Source organism: Oncorhynchus tshawytscha, linkage group LG30, assembly GCF_018296145.1.
Source record: "Oncorhynchus tshawytscha isolate Ot180627B linkage group LG30, Otsh_v2.0, whole genome shotgun sequence".
NCBI classification, from domain to species: domain Eukaryota; kingdom Metazoa; phylum Chordata; class Actinopteri; order Salmoniformes; family Salmonidae; genus Oncorhynchus; species Oncorhynchus tshawytscha.
Genome location: NC_056458.1, coordinates 10,309,682 through 10,335,231, shown reverse-complemented (window position 1 = coordinate 10,335,231; position 25,550 = coordinate 10,309,682). Strand labels below are relative to the sequence as shown.

Here is a 25,550-nt window from a genome sequence, read left to right as displayed (position 1 = left end):
GCTGGATTCTAGCTCGACCTGGCCAACAGACATTTTTCATCCTGTTGATTAATTGCATTTAATCAAGTGAGCCAGCACCTTGAACACTAAATAGTGTATGAATAGGGTAGTGAGTTATGTTGTAAATCTTTTCTAAATACTGTCTAAGTACTGGAGAGAAGGGGACATTACTGTAATTGGGAAGCCTGCGATTGGCTGAAATCATATTCTATGTCAAGTTGCTATGGGTTATGCTGCATGGGAGGAAAATGGATTGTGGGTGTGATTTGGTTATTCCCAAGGGTACAGGAGTGCCTGTCTGAATGAAAGTGTGTTTTTTTACATGTGGCTTGTGTTCTTGTCATATTCTGTCACATATTGTTAGGGGTCACTGCTCACACAGGCCTGTCGCTGTCCTCATCTATTACTTCCTGTGTGTGAAACAATTGAGTGTTCTTGAAAGTCAAAATATCAATGTTCATACAGTATTGACATATTTTGACTTGCTTCGGGTCTATGGATTATTACAGTTTCCACACATCACAGTTCAATATCCCACACGCCCAAGGCCTGTTTAGTGCACCACTCTATGTATCCCCCTTATTGACTGTCCCTCTAATGGACCCTCATCTGCTACCTGAATCTGAGGCCTCAGAATGACCCAACACTCACAGACCATAGAGGAAACCACACATCACACCCTTTTGCCCAATTTTAAGAGTAGTACCGTGGAAGGAGGAAATACTCAGACAGAACCCCCTTCTGCTCTCAGCCTCTGAGCTCCTCCCTCTCTCTTTGTATCCCCCCTCCCTCCTCCTCTCTATGCGGGCTGTGGTAGAGGAGGTCACAGGCTCTGAATGCAAATCAGTTCCATGTCCTTCCCCACCAGGCCGCTATGTAGCCTGCTGCGCCCTCAACGCCAATGAAATTTGAATTGCTTTTTAGAATAATGAAAACAAAGCTGACCTAATGTCAGAGACAAACACACACAGGGGCTCTTTCTAGTCCAGCTGTGCCTGGGTTCCTCACGTGGAGAATCCCCTGTACTGTATTAGCCACCAGCCTGCTCGACGAGAGCACATTGTGTCATTGCCTTCCTATTTCCCCCAGACGGTCGGATCGTCCGTATTTCAGCAGGCGGGGGGCCACAGAGCTAGGTATGGACAGAGGGAGGGGTATGGGAATGGCACTGTGAACACTGAGCCGCTGGAGAAGCACGGTGAGGGCATGATGCTGTGTCTCACACCTCGTCAAACACACAGCACAGTACGGTCATGACACACTGGGGAAATGGAGAAGGACAGCAGACAGCAGCTTATGTTCAGACCGCTCCACGCTCACTCAACCGTGGAGAAACAGTGTTGACTGGGAGGAGGGGGACAGGAGCTGAGCTAAATGATCATCTGTGGACCACTGGATTTCACTGAACGCCAGCCCATTACATCATGTGTCAGTCAGTCCGCTGCCCAGCTCCTAATTGGAGCACATGTAAGGGCTGAAATAGATACTCTGTTCCTCTGTTGACCCAGCTACGTTTCAACTGCACATATATTCAAATCAAGCTTGTTAAAATTCTTTAGACGTGTTTTTTTCATCGGTGTGGTTGATTATTATGCGTAAGACGTGGTTTCTTTATTTTCTCACTCTTTTGGTTCCATGACTGATCCTGGCTGCATCTTCCTGCCAATTTCACTTTATAAATGGTGTTAGAATCAGGGTCCAAACTGCAGAAGAATTCTCCAAGGTAAAATAATCGGAATGAAAAATGTATTTGTGCCCTTATTGACCTGTCTAGAAACCGAAGGGAAGGCTTTCACATCTAGTAACACTGTTCTTGCTCAGTAGTATGCAGACAAACGGGGTGTCTACCGTTCTTTACCAAAACTTGTTGTGCCGCCATCCTTTTCCTGGAAGTGTAACAATGAGTTCATTGGCGTGAGATTGATGGTTGAGAGATGAGGAAAGTGGCAATGAGGTTGTCCCTTTTTAAAATGAGGCATGTAGTGTTCTACACATGCATTGCTTGCTGTTTTAGGCTGGGTTTCTGTACAGCACTTTGAGATATCAGCTGATGTAAGAAGGGCTATATGAATACATTTGATTTTGATTTGATGTACCGTATGTAAGTACTGCAGTATGGTATACGTGTTTATGACGTATGTCCGGTGGAGTATTTGTGATTGTTTCAAGGATGGCAACCAGGCAAGTCAGTTAAGAACACATTCTTATTTTCAATGATGGCCTGGGAACAGTGGGTTAACTGCCTGCCTCTTGGCCATTCTCAGACATCTTGTTCAATGTCAAGCCATTGAAGCAGGCGTATAGGTGCTGTAACTATTTCCTACTCTAAGTGGCTGGCTGTCCACGTGGAGCTGACAACTCCGTAGAACTGGCTCTGTCAATTAGATGTGAGAGAAGGCCCCAGCTACAGCCCCATGTAGCACCACTGCACATGCTGACATCGTCGCTGAACACAAAGACAAACCTGTTTGTTTCTCTCCCCACAGAGCCATGTCTCTGTTAGGAAACAACGCTATCATACCTGCTTGTCGCATCCCAAAATGCACTGCAGAAAATGTCCCAAAGTGCGCTCCAGCACATTACATTTTCTCCTCCAACACGACAAAAAAAAACTCCTTTGACAGCACAACAGATCCCAACAAAACACATCCAACAATCATCCCGGATTGAGCCTCCTCTCCCATCAGAGACAGAATTGGGCTTCCAGGAAGCATTACGCCCATGCAAAGTCTTTAACTGAAGTCTGCCACTCTATTTCAAAGGGAGACGGGTTCCATTTCAGCAGAGCTGCTCTCTGTATGCAGCTTAAGCTTTTTAATGGGTATTAGAGCAGGTATGAAATCACTGTGCTCTCCATTAAGCAGTTAGGTGTGGTATTAAAGTGCTGCTGGGAAAGTGCTGACTGGACAGAGGGGCTAATCTTCCTTCCCCTCCATTTACAGGCTGTCTACCTGTCGCCCCTCACCCCCACCCCCTTACTGGAACTGCCCTTACACCAGGGGGACTGGGGGCGGAAGGGAATCGGGTCAACATTGATCACTCCCCTTATAAAATAGCACTTGCATATGAGGATTGAGGAAGCACGATAGTAATGACGAGAGAGAGAGAGAGCGAGAGAGCAGTGCTGGTGCTCTCTGGGTGTGTCCCTGTTCCAGCAACCATTCGTCCAGCAGTGCAGAGTGTTGGCCATGCGTTTTGCCAATAGATCTGTCTTTGTGGCACAGCGTGACAGAGGCTGTTGTTAGCACCTTATAAGGGAGCCATCAGAAGACAATGGGAGAGATGTAGTTAGCACACTGTGAGACTGATAAAGCTGCTGGCTCACCAACAGAGAGTATACTGTGTCTGTTAGACGAGAGAGTGTATCGCCAACACACAGGGAGAGAGGATCCACTGGACACAGACGTCTATTCAACATCTATTCCACATTGGTGCGACATAATTTCATTGAAATGATTCAACCATTGTGTGCCCAGTAAGGAGTGTGTTAGCACCATAAAGGGAGAGTGTGTTGTTAGCATAGCTAGCATGCCAGGTGGCACTATGTTATTAGCACACTGTGTGTGTATGTGTGTGGACAGGCTAGCGTGCTAAATGCTAACAGTGATTGAGAGGGACGATAAAAGCTGTGTAGTGATTGGGCTGGCCATGTAGCGCTCCGCTGACAGATGGAGACAATAAACAAATGAACAGGATCCATATTGGCCAGGCTTACAGAGAGCGGCGTTATTGTCTTTCCCCTATGGAGCGTTTAACTGCCGTCACCATTAAAACGGAACGTGGACCTCTGTGACCTTGGCGTAGGGGAGCCCTGTCAGAAGTCCTCACATGGCTGCGTAAATACTGAACCACCACTCCCTGGCCGGCTTCTTGTATGGTTACACTGGAGGAGGGAGAGACACTCACCACGTGCATTAACATCGCTGGAGTGTGCGTGTGTGTCCCTGGTCATCCCCTCCAGTGTAGTTGTGTATAGTGGCAGACCAGTCCCCATGGACGTGGTGTAGAGAGCCCAGATACCCTGTAGCCTGAGGGCTGCAGCGCTGGGCTAAGGGGCTAAGTGGGCACATGCTTCATGATGGGTTGGCATTCCCCTGTCTGCCTTCTGACGGCAAAGAATGATGGCTTGATTCTCTTCATTGATTTTCCTCTACAAAGCACTAACGTGTAGGGAATAAATGGGAAGAGAAAAACAATGAGATGTTCTCTGGGGTCGTTGACCAGGCAGCTCTTGGCTAGGCACTGTGCAGGGGAACAGGCTAGTTGTCTCCACAGGGCAAGTTGTATCTGTAATGCTCTCTTACTTTTGGCTTTCGGGTTGTTTCGGAGACTTTTGGAAATGAGATCGAGGTTGCTCTTCCTGCTTTGTCATTTTTCTCCTCTTGTGTTCTTGTTCACTTTTTTTTGTTTTTTTGCTTTTTCAGCAAAAGTGCAATCTTTTTGAATTTTCTCTTTTCTCTTTTCCCTCCCTTTTTTTCTGAACCTTAGGTCCACTCACAAAAAAACACGATGAGTCTACAATGAACAAACCGAGGGATGAAGGTATTTTTGTTGCATGTTTTACCCTTTTTGTTGTATTTTTCAAACTTTTGGAGGGGATAGTTCAATTGAATAACAAACGTATATTATTAGTTTGTGTCTAAGTGTAATCACTTATTATTTTTCTCTGTAATTGTAATCGTCTCACAATAATATAATATATACAATTATATATTATTTTATACCATATACTTAAAACTAGCTACACTAGTTAATGGTGTGAAGTAGACTGATATAGACTCTCACTCTCACTCTCTCACACACACAAACACACACACACACACACACACACACACCTCAGTTGTTCCACCCATCCTTGCCACAGAGCAGTTTTCTCCTTTTTCGCTATATGGTTAATCAACCAATAAACAGAATTTGATATACATAGAACTTTTTACAAAGTCATGCTGTTTTGACTGTATTCTGTCTTGCGCCAGTGAATATTTAACCTTGTGTAATATTCTTCACCTTCCATCATTTGGATTTGGTCATTTGATTGATCCACTTTACCATTTCTTTATTAAGTTATTTGTTATGGGAATAGGGGATGATTTTTACAGTAAAAGCATGATAGTTTGGGTGGGTGGTGGTGGCGGGGGGCTTGTCATTTGAATGGATTACAAGCAGTGGACATTGCTAACTTACATGCATTACACATGCAAATAACCAGGTAATCATTTGTTAAAACCAGCCAGGAAAAGATGCATTGACTTTATGTAATCAAGAGGTTTGAAAGATCAGACTGTTACCATAGTGTTTTGTGTGTGTGCATCTTTGTGTGTGCATCTGATCAGGTGTTTGTGTGTCTGATTTGTATATATGTGCGTGTGATGATGTTGGCGTGCATGTGTTAGAGTGTGTATGCTGTTTACGTGTTAAGTTGTCCCATTCTGCCACCTCTAATTGCTATGGTTTAAAAGGAGACCGAGCTTGCTAATCCGTTTGGAGAGGGAGAGAGGGAGAATATTTTCGGGGCTGTTTTGAAGCAGACAGGACAGTGAGGGCATTGTTGGCCCTGTAGGCCTGGGATTCAGGCTGAGTGAGACTGCTCCTGTCCTCTCCCCATCTGGACACAGGCTCATCCCCAACTGTCACTGCAAGGTTAGAGAGGAAATTGATACACACGTTCTCACACTCAAATGCACTCTTATCATGCATGAACACATGCACTCTTATCATGCACGAACACATGCACTCTTATCATGCACGAACACATGCACTCTTATCATGCGTGAAAACACACACATATGACCTCCAAGCACTCTCACATACACCTCAATCCAGACACCTCCATGAGAATGAATAAATTATATATATTGTACAAATGGATGTACAGCTACATATATATGATGTACAGTTCCTTCAGAAAGTATTCACACCCCTTTACTTTTTCTACATTTTGTTGTGTTACAGCCTGAATTTAAAATTGATTAAATTGAGATTTTGTGTCACTGGTCTACACACAATACCCCATAATGTCAGTGGAATTTTGTTTGTAGAAAATGTTCGATATTAATAAAAAGTTCCCTCAGTTGAGCAGTGAATATCAAGCACAGATTCAACCACAAAGACCAGGCATTTTTCAATGCCTTGCAAAGAAGGGCACCGATTGGTTGATGTGTAAAGAAAGAGAATAAAAGGACGCTGAATATCCCTTTGAGCACGGCAAAGTTATTAATTATCACTACAGAGATACAGGCGTCCTTCCTAACTCAGTTGCCGGAGAGGAAGGAAACTGTTCAGGGATTTCACCATGAGGCCAATGGTGATTTTAAGACAGTTAGAGTTTAATAGTGGTGATATGAGAACTGAGGATGGATCAACAACATTGTAGTTACTCCACAATTCTAACCTAAATGACAGAGTGAAAAGAAGGAAGCCCGCACAGAATCAAAATATTCCAATACGTGCATCATGTTTGCAACAAGCCACTAAAGTAGTACTGCAAAAATTGTGGCAAGGAAATCAACTGAATACAAAGCATTGCTGGGGGCAAATCCAACACATCACAGAGTACCACTCTTCATATTTTCAAGCATGGTGGTGGCTGCATCATGTTATGGGTACGCTGTTATGGAATGGAATGGAATACAGCTAAGCACAGGCAAAATCCTAGAGGAAAACTGAACCAGGTTTTCTTTCCTACAGACACTGGGAGACAAATTCACCTTTCAGCAGGACAATAACCTAATAACCTAACCTAACACAAGGCCAAATATACACTGGAGTTGCTTACCAAGACGACATTGAATCTTCCTAAGTGGCCTAGTTACAGTTTTGACTTAAATCGTCTTGAAAATCTATGGCACTGTAAATATGATATACATTTGCATATTACATGCATGCCACATACGTGGGGCAGTGTCTAAAATCTGCTGCTGTGACTGGGTATGTTACTAACATTGTTAATAGTTTAATGAAATGCTGTCTGACAAGATGTGAGTCAATCACTTAGGGAGATCTCTCTGAGGAGACGGGTACACCTGGAGACTGCTGCAGGTGGCTCAAAGACATATTTACTCACCATGAACAGACATGCTGCAACATCATGTTAGACATGTACGCACATGCATGCAATCAACCTCCAACGCACATGTACAGCGCATTCGGAAAGTTTTCAGACCCCTTGACTTTTTCCACATTTTGTTACATTACAGCCTCATTTGAAAATGTATTGAATTGTTAGTTTTCTCGTCATCAATCTACACACAACCCCATAATGACAAAGCAAAAACATGTTTTTTAAAACATTTTCATAAGGATTCAGTACTTTGTTGAAGCACCTTTGGCAGCGATTACAGCCTATAGTCTTCTTGGGTATGATGCTACAAGCTTGGCACACCTGTATTTAGGGAGTTTCTTCCATTCTTCTCTGCAGATCCTCTCAAGCTCTGTCAGGTTGGATGGGGAGCGTTGCTGCACAGCTATTTTAAGGTCTCTCCAGAGATGTTTGATCGGGTTCAAGTCCAGGCTCTGGCTGAGCCACAAAAGGACATTCATGACCATAGCCACAACTCCTGCGTTGTCGTGGCTGTGGGCTTAGAGTTGTCCTGTTGGAAGGTGAACCTTTGCACCAGTCAGCAGACCAGATAATCTTGTTTCTCATGTTCTGAGAGTCCTTTAGGTGCCGTTTGGCCAAATCCAAGCGGTCTGTCATATGCCTTTTACTGAGGAGTGGCTTCCGTCTGGCCACTCTACCATAAAGGCCTGATTTGGTGGAGTGCTGCAGAGACGGTTGTCCTTTTGGAAGGTTCTCCCATCTCCACAGAGGAACTCTGGAGCTCTGTCAGAGTGACCATCAGGTTCTTGGTCACCTCCCTGACCAAGGCCCTTCTCCCCCAAATGCTCAGTTTGGCCAGGCGGCCAGCACTAGGAAGAGTCTTGGTGGTTCTAAACTTTTTCCATTTAAGAATGATGGAGGCCTTTGTGTTCTTGGAGACCTTTAATGCTGCAGAAAATGTTGCGTACCCTTCCCCAGATCTTTACATCGACACAATCCTGTCTTGGACTATTCCTTCAACCTTATATAGACAGGGATGTGCCTTTCCTTATCATGTCCAATCAATTGAATTTACCACAGTTGGACTCCAATCAAGTTGTAGAAACATCTCAAGGATGATCAATGAAGACAGGATGCACCTGTAGCTATTTCTGTTTTTTATTCTTAAGAAATGTTCTGAAATGTCTAAAAAACAGTTTTTCGCTTTGTCATTATGGGGTATTGTGTGTAGATTGATGAGGAAAATAATTTATTTAACCCATTTTAGAATGAGGTTGTAAAGTAACAACATGTGGAAGAAGTCCAGGGACCTGAATAATTTCAGAATGCACATACTTGATACACACGGGAAACTGTTGAGTGTGAAAAACCCAGCAGTGTTGCAGTTCTTGACACACTCAAACCGGTGCGCCTGGTACCTACTACCATACCCCTTTTAAAGGCACTTAAATCGTTTGTCTTGCCCATTCACTCTCTGAATGGCACACATACACAATCCATGTTGCTATTGTCTCAAGGAAAATCCTTCTTTAACCTGTCCCCTCCCCTTCATCTACACTGATTGAAGTGGATTTAACAAGTGACATCAATAAGGGATCATAGCTTTCACCTGGATTCACCTGGTCAGTCTGTCATGGAAAGAGCAGGTCCTAATGTTTTGTACAGTCAGTGTACTTTAATTTAGCTCTTATTCACGCAGAGATAATTGAATGCTTTGTGTGGTTTATACAATGAGATATATTGTCTTGCTTCCTTTGGAGGTCACACATACACACAACAGACATACAACGACAGTCTCAGAGACAAAGGTCTCAGTTCAATCCTGATCGCAGTTCAACCCTGATCGCAGAAGTTCAACCCTGATCGCAGAAGTTCAGCCCTGATCGCAGAAGTTCAGCGCTGATCGCAGAAGTTCAACCCTGATCGCAGAAGTTCAATCCTGATCGCAGAAGTTCAACCCTGATCGCAGAAGTTCAACCCTGATCGCAGAAGTTCAACCCTGATCGCAGAAGTTCAGCGCTGTAGGGCCGAATGCCATTTAAAGGCAATGTGTGCGTAGACGGCGTTCACAGTAAACTATGCTTTACATTTCAATCGCGCCATGAATGCTGAACTTCCGTGAAATGGGAAACGTATTTCCTGCTCCAGGTATTCCAAGTGTCCTAGCTCTGCTCTAGATGAGCGCCAGTCCAGTGCTACGTGTCCCTCTCTGTCCCCGTGTGTGTGTGTGTGTGTGTGTGTCATTTGTCATGTGCTTGTGGAGTGTGACTGCCTGGTGACAGAGAGGAGAGCTGATCCATTAGCCAGGCATCACACCCAGGGCTCTGCTGGCCTGGTAATGCTGGGATAATTGAACTTGTTTACATCTCCTCTGGGAAATCACCAGAGGCTCACAACACACCGGAGAGAGGGGGGAAGGGAATGGAGGGTGGGAGAGTGTGTGAATTCCTCCATTGCTGAGTGTGTGCATATGCAATGTTGGTTGCATAATTGTGAATATCGGAGAGATGGGAAAAGAGTGCGAGTGTGTGTGTGTGTTAGGGCTTTTAATGTATTGTGTGTGAATGTTCATGTCTCTCGAGTGCACTGTATGTTTTATAAAAGGTGACTGCATGTATGTGTATTGATAAATTGTACATTGTTGCAGTGGTGTGTGAGTGATGCGTTCTGGTGCATGTGTAACCTGAGATTCAGGTTGTGATGCAGGCGGGTGTGCAAATACGTGAGTAGAATTTGTTACCACGGCAACAGGCTCCGAGTGAGTCAATGCAATGGAATGGCTGGTGCGGTTCTATTAGAGCGAGAGGAGGCAGTTTCCATAGCGACTCAGCATCGCAGCTGCCTGCCTGTGTCTCTGTCAGTGTGCGCGCTTTTGTGCATTTTCCTACATGAATCTCTGTGTCCGTGAAGAGACCTTGCCATGTACAACTTTGTAACGGTTTGTTTAATATCATCCCATCCCACCATTTTCTTGTGACATTACTCTTTCTCCTTCTCTTGCTCACTCCCTCTCTCTCTGTCTCTGTTCAGGGGCCATGTATCTTTCTTTCTATCACTCCTCTTCTCTCTCTTTCTTTTCTTTCTCTCGCTCTCCTTCCTGTCTCTTTTCCCATCGTTCTCTAAGTTACAGTATGTATTTTCTCATCTCTCTCTCTCTTTTCCCATCTTTCTCCCTCTGTCTCTTTCCCATCTCCTTCCAGAAAGTCATCAGGGTAAACAGATGCTGTGGCTGTTGTTTATGTTTCCACTTGGTCTGTCTCTCATATGAATTATCCACAGGGCAGACGCTAGGCTAACTGGGAACCACTGGCAGCTCTGCCTTATTAAAGACGCGCAGACCGTACCACAGTACCTCAAAGAGAGGGGGGACCCTGAAAAACCCAGACCGTACCATTATACGGCAGTAGGAGAGACAGTGGCAGACTGTACCATAACTCACCAGAAGGGACAGTTAGAGTTAGACTGTACCATAATACCACAGAGAGAGGGGACGCAAGGAAACTTACAGATAGGACCACGACACTACAAGAGGAGACAGAAAAATACAGACTGCCATGACAACACTAAGACGATGTTCCAATATCTAAAATGGCTAACCATTGATAAGAGACAGTACTGGATAGGTTCCAACCTTATAGCTTTCAACACTATTGCGTCAACCTATAATGTCACCTCAGTTCAGTATGAAGAGTAGGAATGAGCAGAAGAAGTGTATGTTTCAAACTTTGGGGATATAGTTAAAGATGAGGGAGATCAAAAGGCACATACAGATGTAGGATCTTAATTTGAGCCAGTTTGCTACATCAGGTAAATAATCCTGCAGCAACAGGGAATGTGTATTATTATGTTGACTATAATTAATGGACATTTTTTTTGTAGGGATTGATACAATTTTCCTTTAGGGCCAGTGGAAATTAAACTTTAGAAGCCTTTTTAGCCTGTGCAGGAAAAATCTCAGCAACGAAAGAGTGATCAGATGCAGATGAATGATTTTTTTGTGAATGGCTCTGTGGACATTCCTGTGGATTTTTTTTGTTTTTGTAGATAGACCAAAAGTTGTCTTCTCTTTCTCAGAAACTAAAGTGTTTCTACTCTCTTTCTCTCATCTTTTTGTGTTTGTGCATACTTCTGTGTATGTCCACGTCCCGCTCTTCGCCACAGATATCCGTGACCGTCGGAAGAAGCCGGTGATGTTGTTCATCCATGGCGGCTCCTACATGGAGGGGACGGGAAACATGTTCGACGCCAGCATCCTCGCAGCCTACGGCAACGTCATCGTGGTCACCATGAACTACCGTCTGGGCGTGCTCGGTGAGTCTGTCTGTCTGCATACTATGACACCACTTCCTGCATGCACCATCAGGTCCCAGAACTCTTATTCTATGGTTTCACTCTCCTTAATTAGACGACTTACACTTATATAGAACGAGGCGCTTTTCCTAATGATGTGGACTGACCAGGAATATATCTGGGTCCTAGTTATAGTCTACAGCTAGGTCCTGATCACATGACCAGAACAGTACAACCATCTGGCCCTAGCTGTACCATGTGACCTGAGTTTTGTGTGCTCTGCCCTGTCCCTGTGTACAGACTCTGAGCCAGTGGACAGGAGTTTAGTCAGCTGCTCTGAGGGGCTGACTGCCTGTTTGTTTCTACAGCTGTTTGTTTGTGTACTGTACACCACAGAGCATCCACAGTCTCCATTGTGGTTGCCAGGTTGGGTAATGGGATCTGGTTTATTGTATCAAGCCTGTCTCAACACATCAGAGTATTCATAAAGAGAGAAATGGGAGTATTTTAGGATACAGTCCAAGCTTTGCCACTAGTGTAAACACAGTGGAACGTGATCCACACAGGCATTGACAGACGGGGCCAGCCAGTAGAGGGAACATACTGAGAGTTTGAGGTGCACCTGGCAGCAGCTCTGTCCTGCCTGCTAGATTTGGGCCTGTCTGTTTTGAGGTGCATGTGTCATGTGCTGTTATGCTTTTCTACATCTGTCTGACAAACTGGAAACATTAGCGAGTGGAGCGTGAGAACAATCCGCTGTGTGAACTTAAGTTTCCTTAATGCACTATCTAATCCTTGCTCTGCATGCCTCTAATTCACTGATCCAAACAGTCCTCAATGGAGTCCATGTTTGCATCATTCCCAAGCCAAATAGTAGTCTTTGTCTGTGTGATTTACATACTGTATGTGTGCTGTGTGTAGTTTACCCGTGTGTAGTGTACAGTATTTATGCACCACACACACAGTGACATACAGAGGTAGAGAGAGATCCTGCTGAGCGATGCAGAGAGATGATGCAGTGCCCTCGATTCCTCTAACATGGTTGAACATTTTGGTACGTGGGCGAGTAGACTAACCTCGCTCTCTCTCTCTCTCTCTCTCTCTCTCTCTCTCTCTCTCTCTCTCTCTCTCTGTTTCCTCTTTCTCGCTCCCTCTGTTCTGCTTTTAATGGGTTACTCTACTGTACTGAAGTGTGTGTGTGTGTGTGTGTGTGTGTGTGTGTGTGTGTGTGTGTGTGTGTGTGTGTGTGTGTGTGTGTGTGTGTGTGTTGTATGTGTTTGCATACGTGCGTGTATGTTTGAATATGTAACAGTACAATGTGCCATCCATCCTCACCACCCACACTCTCAATGGACAAAAACGTTTTTGGCCTGTAAAGAGAGACAACTGCTCCACATTTCTACAATAGGTTTAGCACATAATCACACAGTATTATCCTATACTTATGCACGCGCACACTCACATATGCCAACCGTATTTCAGCCTGTGCCTTTAACAGAGAGATGGGAGGGAGGGAGGGGACGACAGAGAAGGGGGATAGAGACAGATGAGAGAGGGAGAAACAGAGAGACATAGCTAAAGAGAGGGAAGGAGCAACAGAAGGGCGAGATGGGAACAATCTAAAAATAAACCATCAGAAGTGCTTTTTAAATCTGCGGCGAAGCAACAAAAAAAAATTCATTCAAACAAATGTTAATGCAATGTGGCCACGGCGCGCACACACACACACACACACATATAGGCTTACACACATCTCTATATACTCACATACAGTTACATAAGGGGTTTCACTTTCTTTTTTAGCGCTTGGTGGATGTTAAGTTAATTCATGATATGCTTGTGATTTGTGAAAGGAGGGAATATGTCTATAAGAAAATCCTAAATGTCTGCCATGTACAGTCCAGGAGTATTTAGCATGGTGAAGTTAGGAGTGTGTATACTAGTACCTACCTACAGTAGAGCTCCACCCCAATGCTGCTGCCTGCTCACCTTGCCCCTACCTTCCTCCTGGCTGCTCCAGGCCCATGCAGCCTCCTGATTTGTGCTGCAAAGCCATCTGTTCTGACTAATTAACTAATTAACTAATTAATGAACTCTGGGAAAGGGCCCACCGTCACTGGGCTGTGGGAGAGAGAGAGGGGCTGTCTCACATCAAGAACACTCCGCTCTCCTCCTTCTCCTTTTTTCTTCTTCCTCCCCATTCTTCTTCTCCTTTTTGTTCATCTCATCCCCGTTCTCTCCATCAGATCAGTCCCATCTGATTGACAAAATCGGATGACTCTTAATGAGTTAATCTCATGTGTTTGTTTCTCTCCCTCTGCAACCAACAAACACCAAATCACAGAATTATGATTCCCAGCTCTCTCCTGATGCACCCAAGGAGTTATTTTAGTTATTAATACTTCAGCATACATTCTATTGGTTTGGATGTACAATATAATTACAACCCCGGCTCAGACTGAATAAATAGAGCCAGTATTGCGATCATATGGTTATTGTTGCATGGGGCTGTCAGGAGAGAGTGAATTCGCTTGCACAAATTAACCAAGTGGAGGAAGCATGAAATGAAAAGAGAAAGGGTTGTGATGTTACTGTATGGAATCATCATTTAGATGGTCAAACGACACACTAGAATAGAATATACCACAACCCAATACTGCATACCACAACAGGATAACATTGTAGAGAGCACAACAGCCCAATAACAGAATGCAGTGCCATAGTGGTTTCTATAAAAACCACAGATACTGATGAAGGCCACGGTGGATACAGTTGATCTCAAAGGTTACCTTACAATGAGCAATTTCACTTATGAGTCCAATTTTACGCTGTTAGACACAGGCTCGTGTTTACAACAATATTAAAAAGAGCAAACCGTCCATGAACAATTTAGTCTGAAAACACAGCACTTCTCTGTGAGCACAGCCTCATCTGTGGAGGACAAACGGCTTACAGTAATACTCCATCTGTAAAGAACAAACACAGGAAATTTGACGTGTACATCTGTGGATTTACCTCCATTAAGGGATTTGATACACAACCTGACCCCTGTGTTTGTCCCTCTGTCGCTATAATTCTGTTTTGTCTATGTATCTCTCCTAGTCTTCTTACTACACTGCTCAAAAAAATAAAGGGAACACTAAAATAACACATCCTAGATCTGAATGAATGAAATATTCTTATTAAATACTTTTTTCTTTACATAGTTGAATGTGCTGACAACAAAATCACACAAATTATCAATGGAAATCAAATGTATCAACCCATGGAGGTCTGGATTTGGAGTCACACTCAAAATCAAAGTGGAAAACCACACTACAGGCTGATCCAACTTTGATGTTGTCACGCCCTGGTCTTAGTATTTTGTGTTTTTCTTATTTATTTGGTCAGGCCAGGGTGTGACATGGGTTTATTTTGTGTTGTGTTTATGTATAGGGGTTTTTCGTAGGTTTTGGGATTGTGGCTTAGTGGGGTTGTTTAGGAGAGTCTATGGCTGCCTGAGGCGTTCTCAATCAGAGTCAGGTGATTCTCGTTGTCTCTGATTGGGAACCATATTTAGGTAGCCCGGGTTTCACTGTGTGTTTGTGGGTGATTGTTCCTGTCTCTGTGCTAGTTGTCACAAGATAGGCTGTATAGGTTTTCACGTTCCGTTTCTTGTTTTTGTATTTGTCGTGTTTATTCATTCATTAAACATGTATCGAACTAACCACGCTGCATTTTTGTCCGACTCTCCTTCGACGGAAGAAAGCCGTTACAGATGTAATGTCCTTAAAACAAGTCAAAATGAGGCTCAGTAGTGTGTGTGGCCTCCACGTGCCTGTATGACCTCCCTACAATGCCTGGGCATGCTCCTGATGATGTGGCGGATGGTCTCCTGAGGGATCTCCTCCCAGACCTGGACTAAAGCATCCGCCAACTCCTGGACAGTCTGTGGTGCAACGTGGCGTTGGTGGATGGAGCGAGACATGATGTCCCAGATGTGCTCAATTGAATTCAGGTCTGGGGAACGGGCGGGCCAGTCCATAGCATCAATGCCTTCCTCTTGCAGGAACTGCTGACACACTCCAGCCACATGAGGTCTAGCATTGTCTTGCATTAGGAGGAACCCAGGGCCAACCGCACCAGCATATGGTCTCACAAGGGGTCTGAGGATCTCATCTCGGTACCTAATGGCAGTCAGGCTACCTCTAGCGAGCACATGGAGGGCTGTGCGGCCCCCAAAGAAATGCCACCCCACACCATGACTGACCCACCGCCAAACCGGTCATGCTGGAGGAAGTTGCAGGCAGCAGAATGTTCTCCATGGCGTCTCCAGACTGTCACGTCTGTCACATGTATGTGCTCAGTGTGAACCTGCTTTCATCTGTGAGGAGCACAGGGCGCCAGTGGCGAATTTGCCATTCTTGGTGTTCTCTGGCAAATGTCAAACGTCCTGCACGGTGTTGGGCTGTAAGCACAACCCCCACCTGTGGACGTCGGACCCTCATACCACCCTCATGGAGTCTGTTTCTGACCGTTTGAGCAGACACATGCACATTTGTGGCCTGCTGGAGGTCATTTTGCAGGGCTCTGGCAGTGGTCCTCCTTGCAGAAAGGCGGAGGTAGTGGTCCTGATGCTGGGTTGTTGCCCTCCTACGGCCTCCTCCACATCTCCTGATGTACTGGCCTGTCTCCTGGTAGCGCCTCCATGCTCTGGACACTACGCTGACAGACACAGCAAACCTTCTTGCCACATCTCGCATTGATGTGCCATCCTGGATGAGCTGCACTACCTGAGCCACTTGTGTGGGTTGTAGACTCCGTGTCATGCTACCACTAGAGTGAAAGCACCGCCAGCATTCAAAAGTGACCAAAACATCAGCCAGGAAGCATAGGAACTGAGAAGTGGTCTGTGGTCCCCACCTGCAGAACCACTCCTTTATTGGGGGTGTCTTGCTAAATGCCTATAATTTCCACCTGTTGTCTATACCATTTGCACAACAGCATGTGAAATGTATTGTCAATCAGTGTTGCTTCCTAAGTGGACAGTTTGATTTCACAGAAGTGTGATTGACTTGGAGTTACATTGTGTTGTTTAAGTGTTCCCTTTATTTTTTTGAGCAGTGTATATCTCGGTCTCTCTCTTATTGGCCTTGTATCTATGATGGGTTGGTTCCCTCCCTCTGATACACAGAGATGTGTTTGGACAATGTAAAGTCCCTTCCGTGATCTTCATCCCATCTGTCCATCACTCTTCATCATCCACGTTCCATTTGAATAATGCACTGAATCTATATGCTTCCTTTGTATCCATCGCCTTTCACATCTCCTTTTTCTTTCCATTCCATACCCCCCTTCCTCCTCTCCTCTCTGGGTAGAGCTCTATTCACCTACTCATGTATTCATATAGCCGTTTGTTCGGTTACTTCCTGATAATTGTCCTGTTCGTGTCTGAGACACTGGGTATGTAGTATAGGTCGACCTATTAATCGGAATGGCCGATTTTAATTATGGCCGATTTCAAGTTTTCATAACAATCGGAAATCGGTATTTTTGGGCGCCGATTTACCTATTTAAAAAAATATATATATATATTATTAAATCATTTTTGTATACCTTTTATTTAACTAGGCAAGTCAGTTAAGAACACATTCTTATTTTCAATGGCGGCCTAGGAACGGTGGGTTAACTGCCTTGTTCAGGGGCAGAACAACAGATTTTCACCTTGTCAGCTCGGGTAAACTTACAGTTAACTAGTCCAACGCAAAACAACCTGCCTCTCGCTCATTGCACTCCACAAGGAGACTGCCTGTTACGCGAATGCAGTAAGCCAAGGTAAGTTGATTGCTAGCATTAAACTTATCTTATAAAAAACAATCAATCATAATCACTAGTTAACTACACATGGTTGATGATATTACTAGATATTATCTAGCGTGTCCTGCGTTGCATATAATCTGACTGAGCATACAAGTATCTAAGTATCTGACTGAACGGTGGTAGGCAGAAGCAGGCGCGTAAACATTCATTCAAACAGCACTTTCGCGCGTTTTGCCAGCAGCTCACACTGCAGCTCACACTGCAGACTAGCTAGGTCCTATACAATACCTAAGTGGCTGGACACACACACACATACAAGTAGTTGATGTAGAGTTTGATCTGTCAAACTGTATTTCACACTGTGTGTGTGTGTGTGTGTGTGTGTGTGTGTGTGTGTGTGTGTGTGTGTGTGTGTGTGTGTGTGTGTGTGAGTGAATGTGTTTTTTTTAATGTAACCAGGTAGGCCACTTGAGAAGAAGTTCAAATTAACAACTGCGACCTGGCCAAGATAAAGTAAAGCAGTGCGACAAAAACAACAACACAGAGTTACACATAAACAAACGTACAGTCAATAACACAATAGAAACATCTATATACTGTGTGTACAAATGTAGAAGATTAGGGAGGTAAGGCAATAAATAGGCCACAGAGGCGAAGTAATTACAATTTACCATTAACACTGGAGTGATAGATGTGCAGATGATGATGTGAAAGTATAGATACTGGGGTGTAAAAGAGCAAAACGATAAATAACAATATGGGGGTGAGGTAGTTATGAGGTAGCTATTTACAGAATTGGCTGTGTACAGTGATCAGTAAGCTGATGCTTAAAGTTAGAGAGGGAGATATAATTCTCCAGCTTAAGTGATTTTTGCAATTTGTTCCAGTCATTGGCAGCAGAGAACTGGAAGGAAAGGCAGCCAAATGAGGTGTTGGCTTTGGGGATGACCAGTGAAATATACCTTCTGGAGTGCGTGCTACAGGTGGGTGTTACTAGGGTGACTAGTGAGCTGAGATAAGGCGGGGCTTTACTTAGCAAAGACTTATAGATGACCTGGATCCAGTGGGTTTGGCAACGGATATGTAGCGAGGGCCAGCCAACGAGAGCATACAGGTCGCAGTGGTGGGTAGTATATAGGGCTTTGGTAACAAAACGGATGGCACTGTGATAGACTACATCCAATTTGCTGAGTAGAGTGTTGGAGGCTATTTTGTAAAAGACATCGCCAAAGTCAAGGATCAGTAGGATAGTCCGTTTTACGAGGGTATGTTTGGCAGCATGAGTGAAGGAGGCTTTGTTGCGAAATAGGAAGCCGATTCTAGATTTAATTTTGGGTTGGAGATGCTTAATGTGAGTCTGGAAGGAGAGTTTGCAGTCTAACCAGACACCTAGGTAATTTGTAGTTGTCCACATATTCTAAGTCAGGACCGTCCAGAGTAGTGATGCAAGTCGGGCGGGCGCGGGCAGCAATCGGTTGAAGAGCATGCATTTAGTTTACTAGCATTTAAAAGCGGTTGGAGGCCACGGAAGGAGAGTTGAAGCTCGTTTGGAGGTTTGTTAACACAGTGTCCAAAGAAGGGCCCGATGTATACAGAATGGTATCGTCTGAGTAGAGGTGGATCAGAGGGTCACCAGCAACAAGAGCGACATCATTGATATATAGAGAAAATAGTCGAATTGAACCTTGTGGCACCCCCATAGAAACTGCCAGAGGTCCGGACAACAGGCCCTCCGATTTGACACTGAACTCTATCTGAAAACTAGTTGGTGAACCAGGCGAGGCAGTCATTTGAGAAACCAAGGCTATTGAGTCTGCCGATAAGAATGCGGTGATTGACAGAGTCGAAATCCTTGGCCAGGTCGATGAATACGGATGCACAGTACTGTCTTTTATCGATGGCAGTTATGATATCGTTTAGGACCTTGAGCGTGGCTGAGGTGCACCCATGACCAGTTCGGAAACCAGATTGCATAGTGGAGAAGGTACGGTGGGATTCAAAATTAGCGGTGATCTGTTTGTTAACTTGGCTTTTGATTTTAGAAAGGCAGGGCAGTTTGGGTCTAGAGTGTCTCCCCCTTTGAAGATGGGGATGACTGCAGCAGCTTTCCAGTCTTTGGGGATCTCAGACAATACGAAAGAGAGGTTGAACAGGCTTGTAATAGGGGTTGCAACAATTTTGACTGAACATTTTAGAAAGAGAGGGTCCAAATGGTCTAGTCCAGCTGATTTGTAGGGATCCAGATTTTGCAGCTCTTTCAGAACATCAGCTGTCTGGATTTGGGTGAAGGAGAAGCGGGGGGGACTTGGAAAAGTTTCTGCGTGGGGTGCAGAGCTGTTGTCCGGGGTAGGGGTAGCCAGATGGAAGGCATGGCCAGCTGTAGAAAAATGCTTATTGAAATGATCGATTATCGTAGAGTTATCGGTGGTGACAGTGTTTCCTAGCCTCAGTGCAGTGGGCAGCTGCGAGGAGGTGCTCTAATTCTCCATGGTCTTTAGTGTCCCAAAATGTTTTGGAATTAGTGCTACAGGATGCAAATTTCTGTTTGAAAAAGCTAGCCTTAGCTTTCCTAACTGACTGTGTATATTGGTTCCTGACTTCCCTGAAAGTTGCATATCGTGGGGACTATTCGATGCTAATGCAGAACGCTGCGGGATGTTTTGTGCTGGTCAAGGGCAGTCAAGTCTGAACCAAGGGCTATATCTGATCTTAGTTCTATATTTTTTAAATGGGGCATGTTTATTTAAAATGGTGAGGAAAGCACTTTTAAAGAGCAACCAGGCATCCTCTACTGATGGGATGAGGTCAATATCCTTCCAGGATACCCGGGCCAGGTCGATTAGAATGGCCTGCTCGGTGATGTGTTTTAGGGAGCGTTTGACAGTTTTGAGGGGTTGGCGTTTGACCGCGGACCCATTACGGATGCAAGCAATGAGGCAGTGATCGCTGAGATCCTGGTTGAAGACAGTGGAGGTGTATTTAGAGGGCAAGTTGGTCAGGATGATATCTAAGAGGGTGCCCATGGTTACGGATTTAGGGTTGTACCTGGTAGGTTCCTTGATCATTTGTGTGAGATTGAGGGCATCTAGCTTAGATTGTAGGACGGCCGGGGTGTTAAGCATATCCCCGTCAGGTCACCTAACAGTACGAACTCTGAAGATAGATGGGGGGCAATCAATTCACTTATGGTGTCCAGGGCACCGCTGAGGGGGGTCTATAACAAGTGGCAACAGAGATACTTTTTTTCTGGAAAGGTGGATTTTTAAAAAGTAGACCCAGATATTTCAGCAGTCTATTGTACACCACGCTATAATTCAAAATGGTAGCAGTGACTCTTTCCACTTTGTTCTATGATGTATTTACATCCATATATGATTTGGTTTTTACCTTCAACATAAATTGATGTCAAATTGATAGATTTACAGTGTTCAGCCTTTATAAAACTATATACTTTAACAAGGCATTACATCATTTTGAGTCAGTACTTATCAGTTTTGAGCAGTTTGATTGTAATAGTTTTCAAAGTGATAGTTAATTGTATTTTTATCAAATGACATGAAAATCGTAGAAAAAATGTATTACATATTACATTTGGAAAAGCAGATACTTAGATTGAATGTGTATCCAAATTGACAATTGTGTTGCCGTAAAACCCCCTAAAAAAATACATGCCTTTTGCGGCCAGTGGCAGTTGTGCCCTCGGGCAAAATATAATAATTTGAATTCTATTCTCCCTGAGTGCTGCTTGCTCCGAAGCACCTCTCACTCACATGGCTCTCCATCATGTGATTGGCTAGAAGTGAAGGCTACAAGTGAAGACAGACACATCGGGGACGCAACTAGCATCAAAAAACCTGTTTTACGCAATGAGGCTGATGTAGCAGATCAGAACATTTAGCCTAAAATGTTGATAAATTATTAGGCTATTTCTTCACATTATAAGTGCATGTAACGGCCGTTGGCGGTGGAAGAAGAAGAGGACCAAAGCGCAGCATGGTAAGTGTCCATGTTAAATGTATTCAATAACTGAACACTGAAACACAAAGTAAACAAAAGAACAACCGAAACAGTCCTGTCTGGTAGAGACACAGAGACAGAAAACAACTACCCACAAAAAAAACTGGCTACCTAAGTATGGTTCTCAATCAGAGACAAAGATTGACAGCTACCTCTGATTGAGAACCATATCAGGCCAAACACATAGAAAACCAAAACTAGAACAACACATAGAATGCCCACCCCAACTCACACCCTGACCAACCTAAACAAGAAACATAACAAAGGAACTAAGGTCAGGACGTGACAGCGCAGCAATGCGTACACAACAGAAGGCTATAAGCGCGAATGGCCAAATAGCGGAAATACACAATTATCAAAAGTGACTGATTTTTTGTTTTTGTTTTTTATGGTGAAAAATATCTTCCCCCAAACTTGAAACTCTTGCGTTGCATATGTATGCCAGTTAGGCTATATACCCCTTGTAAAGTGGATTAATGTGCTTAATTTTAAGAAGTTATTTGGCCACTTCAGTTGTGATTCAAACCTTATCAAAACATATAGGCCTATGGGCTAGGCTACATGAGGTGTGCAAAAAAAATACATGTAATCTATGAATTTAAATAGCGAATGGAAGATGATTTTCCCGTGGTTTATTTTCATGCCAACCAGGAAGGCTATACTCCCGTTGGAAAGATAAGCAATATGCTTAATATTAGGAAGGTTAAGAAATAAATATAGTAGGTCTAGCCTATAGAAAATGGCTGTCAGTCAAAACCCATACAGAGCTATGAAGCGCAGAGCCTGACGTCATTTACATAATCTTACTTTCAGTCACTGCGTTCCAGTTTGTGCTTATCAGTACCCAAATCTGCCATTTACAACCCATATATGGGTATGAGTGTAAAAGGTTACTACTATCTTAGAAAGTAGTAGAATGTTACAATGTAGTATTAGTGTAGTAGTACAGTACTAACATCTTGTTAACTAAAATATATATTATAACATCCTTTAAAAGTAATAAACTACAGTGCCTTGCAAAAGTATTCATCCCCCTTGGCATTTTTCCTATTTTGTTGCATTACAACCTGTAATTTAAATGGATTTTTATTTGGATTTCATGTAATGAACATACACATAATAGTCCGAAGTGAAATGAAAAAAATTATATTTTCAAATACATTGAAAAGTGGTGCATGCATATGTATTCACCCCCTTTGCTATGAAGCCCCTAAATAAGATCTGGTACAACCAATTACCTTCAGAAGTCACATAATTAGTTCAATAAAGTCCACCTGTGTGCAATCTAAGTGTCACATGAGCTCAGTACATATACACCTGTTCTGAAAGGACCCAGAGTCTGCAAGACCACTAAACAAGGGGCATCATCAAGCAAGCAGCACCATGAAGACCAAGGAGCTCTCCAAACAGGTTAGGGGCAAAGTTGTGGAGAAGTACAGATCAGAGTTGGGTTATAAAAAATATCTGAAACTTTGAACATCCCACGGAGCACCATTAAATCCATTATTAAACAATGGAAAGAATATGGCACCACAACAAACCTGCCAAGAGCGGACCACCCACCAAAACTCATGGACCAGGCAAGGAGGGCATTAATCAGAGAGGCAACAAAGAGACCAAAGATAACCCTGAAGGAGCTGCAAAGCTCCACAGCGGAGATTGGAGTATCTGTCTATAGGACCACTTTAAGCCATACACTCCCACAGAGCTAGGCTTTATGGAAGAGTGGCCAGAAAAAGCCATTGCTTGAAGAAAATAATAAGAAAACAACACGTTTGGTGTTCGCCAAAAGGCATGTGGGAGACTCCCCAGACATATGGAAGAATGTACTCTGGTCAGATGAGACTAAAATTGAGCTTTTTGGCCATCAAGGAAAATGCTATGTCTGGCGCAAACCCAACACCTCACATCACCCCAAGAATACCATCCCCACAGTGAAGCATGGTGGTGGCAGCATCATGCTGTGGGGATGTTTTTCATCGGCAGGGACTGGGAAACTGGTCAAAATTGAAGGAATGATGGATGGCGCTAAATACAGGGAAATTCTTGAGGGAAACCTGTTTCAGTCTTCCAGAGATTTGAGACTGGTTCACCTTCCAGCAGGACAATGACCCTAAGCATTCTGCTAAAGCAACACTTGAGTGGTTTAAGGGGAAACATTTAAATGTCTTGGAATGGCCTATTCAAAGCCCACATCTCAATCCAATTGAGAATCTGTAGTATGACTTAAAGATTACTATACGTCAGTGGAACTTGAAGAAGCTGGAGAAGTTTTGCCTTGAAGAATGGGCAAACATTCCAGTGGCTAGATGTGCCAAGCTTACGGAGACATACCCCAAGAGACTGGTAACTGTAATTGCTGCAAAATGTGTCTCTACAAAGTATTGACTTTGTGGGGGGTGAGTATTTATTCCTGCTCAAGTTTTCTGTTTTTTTGTCTTATCTTGTTGTTCCACAATAAAAAATATTTTGCATCTTCAAAGTGGTAGGCATGTTGTGTAAATGAAATTATAAAAATATATATATATATACATATATATCTCTATTTTAATTCCAGGTTGTACGGCATCAAATAAGGAAAAATGCCAAGGGGGGTGAATACTTTCGCAAGACACTGTACTTGTTTATGAGCCTTCTGGATATGTGTAGTATATAAAACATTAGTTTCTTCCTGTTTCACCATAGGTTCCTTATTCTCAACAGTTTAGCATATAAACAATATTTCACTACGCTGTAAAAAACATATTTTTGAAGTATAAACATGTGAAATGGGGCTGTCAATGTCATGTCGTATCCATCAAAATCCAAGGATGGGTAAAAGTGATTCCCAAGATTTGGTACAGAAAACCTTTAGTACCAAGACACTGGGGGGAATGATAAATAAAATAATTTGGCCATGAACTTTCAGTAGATTAGGAACTGATTCCATTGTAAATTCATACCACACAGTTATTGTCACGTATACTCACTCTCTGGCCTCTAGGTCGTCAGGCTGCTGATTATCCCGCACACCTGTCACCATCGTCTCGCGCGCCTCATGAAACTCACCTGGTCTCCATCACCTCCTTGATTATCTTCCCAAAATCTGTCATTCTTCCTTGGTTCTTTCCTCAGGTGTTATTGACTCTGTTTTCGTGTTGGTGCGTTGTTTGTGTTTCGTGTTCATTGTTCCTTGTATTTATTACAACACTCACTCCCTGAACTTGCTTCACATGAATGACAAAAGAAAGTATAACTGAAAGCGTGCTGAAAACAAATCTTTAAAAAAAAAAATGCAACTGTAACAGATGCTACAAACAAAATCCATATTGAGACAACCTGAGACTAGCTGATTTATGGAAAAACACAAATATAAACACTTGTGTGTTTTTGTCTGAATGATTGTTCAGTTGTGTGATAAAGCACATGAAAAACATCAACTAGATAGTTGTATTATGTTTGTGTGAACATTGAACTGTGTGATGGAGACATATATGGAAAATCCATCCAATACAGCAGATAATGATATGCTCACCTGCTCACTGCTTCTATAAACAAATGAGGAGATGGGAGAGGCAGGACTTGCACCACGTTCAGCGTCACAAATAGAACTGACTTCTATTTTGGCACTTGGCAACGCAGGCGCTCGTTGGCGCACGCGAGCAGTGTAGGTGCAATAATTGAAAAACATGTATGTTTACAATTATTTTGCCATGCTCGCACACGCGACGCAAGCGGTGTGGTCAGCATGTAAGTCTCGCCCCAACCGGTTTGATTACAATGCTGGATTTCAGCCCAGAACCTAAAACGCACCTCATTCAAAACGGTTTCAACTGGCCCCCCAACAAAAACCCTACCCTCAACACCAGAACTGTTTCAACATGGCCAACCCCCTCCTCTCGTCTCCACCCCACAAAATGTATCAAAAGGCACAATAGACCTTAGTTCCTCAAATAGTTTAATACACTGCCCCTGATCAACGGCATAACACATCTTTGTCCCACAACTGACCAAGGACTGATTAAAAGCATCAAGTCTTTTGTCTTACATATAGCCCAAAACACTACCCCCAGGATCACAACAAGCCCCTCACACCTGGGTACACACACACACACACACACACACACACACATACACACACACACACACACACGGCAGCAGAACGTACATCAAAGTAATCCATATCAAAGTAGTCAGATCAAAGGTGTTTACATACAACATGTGGCGACCACGTGCTTATCTAATTTAATGACCTGATGATCACCGCCTGCCACACCCACCTCATGAATCATGAGGTGTGAAATACAGTTTTCACAGAACAAATCTTACATCAACTATTCACACACACTGACAGCTCTGTCCTTGGAACAGTGAACACTGCAAGCTTTTACTGAGCCACTGTAATGGAGAACAGCACATCACTACT

The 25,550-nt window shown here is 43.6% G+C and overlaps 1 pseudogene; it reads left to right on the top strand.

Moving 5' to 3' along the window:
• The window catches only part of LOC112231378, a 75,022-nt pseudogene that overhangs the window by 32,320 nt on the left and 17,152 nt on the right, over positions 1–25,550 (top strand).